The sequence below is a fragment of the Halyomorpha halys genome, unplaced genomic scaffold (assembly GCF_000696795.3).
Source record: "Halyomorpha halys isolate HHAL.00 unplaced genomic scaffold, Hhal_1.1 Scaffold143.1, whole genome shotgun sequence".
NCBI classification, from domain to species: Eukaryota; Metazoa; Arthropoda; class Insecta; order Hemiptera; family Pentatomidae; genus Halyomorpha; species Halyomorpha halys.
This window is the reverse complement of record NW_027114557.1, coordinates 673979-677946: the sequence shown is the minus strand read 5'-3', so window position 1 is coordinate 677946 and position 3968 is coordinate 673979. Positions and strand designations below refer to the sequence as shown.

Genomic DNA, 3968 nt, shown 5'->3' with positions numbered 1-3968 from the left:
GTAGATTCTCCACATGTTTTTATCATGTCACTATGTCACCTACAGCAAATTTACTTGTTGTATATATGTGTATACAGTTGTAAATATCAATAAATAAATTATTAAAAAAAAAAAAAAAAATGATGAACCGAAGCAAGAAGGTCTTTTACGAAATTTAGATTCTTCAGCCCCTGATGGAAGAGCTATAATTTACAATTCCAATTTCAAATTGTATTGAAAGTAATCGTAAAGATTTTTGTCATCATTCCATTCGATTAAAAATATTTTTAAAAAAATAGTACAAATGATCTACCACGACCACAGTTCATCTACAGGTGACCAACCTATTCTAACCATGGTGGGAAGTCAAGTTTTTTTATTTTGTGGGACCACCCCTCACTGAAAAAAGTCAACGCCCCAGGCCGGATTTGAAATGGAGCCGCCCGCAGATCTAAGATTGATAGACCTGCGTCTAGCCACCTGAGCTACAGACGGCCCTGAATGATTTTAATTATAAAATATATAAAAATTTTTATATAATTTTTGGAAATGATAGCAGAAAATTAAAATTGCAGGTAATTAGATGTTTCCTAGGTCTATATATAAAATAATACAATCTAAATATTCAATATTAGTAATGCCTTTCTTAAACTTTTACTAAAAAAAATTAATTAATTAACAAAAAATTTAAATTTAAAACAAAACAGAGTATTGGACTTAGCTTCAATTTATTTTTCCGTTGATATCATTTTAAATCGAATAAAGAATAAAAATAAACATCTTAAAATTTTACATTAATTACAAAAAAGCCAACAAGATATTTTATTAATTGTTATTTACTGATATAATATAATAATTAATTCTAATAATGAGTCATTATGCAGTATATTACAGCGTTATTTATCTTCCTACGCGTTCTCTGTAGATTTTTAGTCATTCATTACACACAATCCCCTTTATCATATATTTATAAAAAAATAATAATTTTTAAAAAGCTACGAATTTTTAACATTTTCGTCTTAATTTAACATTATTTAGACTTTAAAATGGGTTCTCTAAGACGTCTGAAAATAAAATGGCCAATAATTTAGAAATGTTATTAGAATGCTATCAATGGATAGCTTATTCACAAATAGTCCATATTATTATCGCTTATCACATTTCCTTATATTTTTAGCTTAAAGAAAGTTTAATAGCTTAAGAAATCCTGAAAAAAATATTTTTCCTAAGACACCATAATGATTTAGTAATCGTTGGCAGTACACATTTTCCACCGAGGCCTATATTTCTCATTTCCCTGATCCCGACTGCCAATTACTGGCCCGTACAATCCAATCGAGCAGTGTAAGACCTTGAAGCCCGACCACCAGAGATATTCCATTGTCATCAAATCGCCAAGTATCCACCTCGGGTGACACGAAGTTGGAAGATATGATCTTGAGGATAAGTCCAATGTGAACAACTATATTTTTGCAACGTTTCGATATTCCATAGTACTAGTATTGATGAGAACAATATATAAAAACGATAAAATCTTGAATATCACAAAAATTAAATTGTTCATTATAAACTGAATTATATCATATATTTTTTATCGTATAATTTCTAACATTTGGGAAGGCGGGGGATGGAGAGGTTATCCTATAGGTAATCAATCCGTATTAACCATACGTGGGAGGGTCGGATTATAAATTGAATACTAATTTAGATTTCATAAGAACTTCCAATCCATTACAAAAGACTGATTTACATGACAATTATAAGGCCTACATAGACATATGGCGTTGAGCTCTTAGGCTCCACTAAACCTTCGAATTCCTCTCGTATCCAATCCTTACAATCCAAAATCCTTCGTAATATCCTAAATGCTCCCTACTTTGTCACAAATAAAATCATCCACAAAGACCTCAATGTTCCATTTGTAACCGAACCAGATATCAATCCTTCCATTACAAACTCCCTAAGCACTCAAACCCATTAGTTTCTAATCTTGCTTCCTCTTTTATTCCGGACAATCCTCCGAGGCGTCTGAAAAGAAGATGGCCTCGAGACCTTATATTGTAGAAATGTTTTTAGAGTGCTACCAATGGGTAGATTCTGAACAAGCATGTATCACTCCAGTTTAACTGAGATGTAATTTACTAAATGCATTATAATGTACAGTAATAATTCTCATAATAAATAGCACTAAATAAATAAAAACGCTTAGGCTTCTTTTTAATTAGAGTGTCTCATTATTCCTCTGATTACCTATTGCCTATTTAATTTTTGAATTATATTTTGGATTAATATTTTATGTTTGGTGTTTCCGGAAGATCAGCACATTACATCTGGGATTAATATTAAATGTATTTATGCCAAGTCAAACACTTATTTTTTAATTATATTAAAAAGTTACTTCTAACATAAAAAACCTAAATTAAATTTAAAATACAAGAAAGAAATAGTATAACGAACAATTGTAAACATTTTACAAAGAGATAAGATAAAAATCCAACGAGGTTGCAACAGGTTGCCGTTCCTTTCAAGAACGTCAAGGGGCATTAGAAATTTATTACTCTGTGCTATTTCTTAATTGGGGTACTTCTTAAGATTAAATTCTGGCCCTTATACGGAAAAATAAATGAAGTTTTTTGCTAAATAATTCGTTTCGTAAATGGATACAAATACTTGATGGAATTATAATTTATATGTTTTATTATTTTAATAAAACTTGAGCACACTTCTTCGAATTGTATAAGAAATTTTTATCTAAACGTTTCTTTGTGAAATGTTGTATCAAAGAAGAGCCATACGTTTCGCTGCAGTTTTTTTTTCACTCTATCCTCCGATGCTACGTGCGTCATCGCAGACATTCCTCCGATAGATCTTTTGGCAGATAACCGCAGCCTGATGTATCTTCAAAACGCTGGGAGGTGGATTATTATCTCATTCAACTGCTTTCAGGACATGGTTTCTTCAGGGTGTACTTAACCTGTTTAAACTGGAGGAAGGATAATCGTGCCCAACTTGTGATTCTGTGGATGAAAAAGTGGAACATTGGTTCTTTGTTGTCAAGGTTTTGCTCAAAGAGAAGATGAGCTAGACATAAAACTTGGCATGAAATCGGTTCTGGAAAACTTACTACAGAACTGGAGAGCTGTAGCAGACTGTACAGTGCAAATCGGAAAAAGGCTCAGAGCACAAGAAGAGGCCAGATTATAGCTTAAATAAAATGTAAAAAGAAGCAATAACAATAATACTTGTTTTATTGATAATAGGGACGACTATTAGTGATACTATATGAGTTAAAAAGTACTAAAGTACAAGACAGTGTAATTGCATTAAGTTAAATCGACAAGGCTAACAGTATTAGTTTGTACTTTATTATGAAACAGGCCCTAGATTAGCCTTATTATAGTTATGTAAATGAGTATTTTATACCTATTTCATCTGACCACAACCATACATTCTTTTATTCAAATATATAAAAGCATTTACAAAAAGCAATTCAAGAAATTTGCAAAGGGTAAACCAATTCGGTTTTACGTCATAATTTGCATATTCACAATCTATATTTAACCGATAATTTTCGCAATAGCTGAAACATTATGAAACCTATTTTTTAAAAAAATAGCTATAATTCTTACCTAAAATCAAAAATTGAAGGACGAGAATCTGCTTACCTGAAAAACAATAAAAAAATAAATTTTTATAAAATACAAGAGGTACAAATAGTCAATAAATTATGTGTAAAAATTATAGAAAATAAACTATTGCAAAAATCTGTGATGGGTGATTCATTTAGTTTTAAAAATTAATCAAATTCCTCCACAATCCAATCTTTACAGTCCAAAACCCTTCGTAAAATCCTTAATGCTCCTTACTTTATCACAAATCAAGTCATCCATTAGGACCTCAATGTTCCATATGTTGCCGATTTGGCCAGAACCAGATACCGTTCCTTCCATAAAAAACTTCTCAACCACCCAAATCCACTTGTTTCTAAC

The 3968-nt window shown here is 31.1% G+C and overlaps 1 protein-coding gene across 2 annotated transcripts in view; it reads right to left on the bottom strand.

Annotated features, from left to right (window-relative positions):
- Window positions 1-3968, bottom strand: part of LOC106678427 (GTP-binding protein Di-Ras2) — a 627505-nt gene that overhangs the window by 336500 nt on the left and 287037 nt on the right. The window contains exon 2 of one of the 2 annotated variants that reach the window (XM_067051715.1): window positions 3609-3644. The exons of the other annotated variant lie outside the window; for it this stretch is intronic. The gene's annotated coding sequence lies outside the window, so the exon portion shown is untranslated. The remainder of the gene's footprint in view (window positions 1-3608; window positions 3645-3968) is intronic. 2 annotated transcript variants of the gene reach the window in all.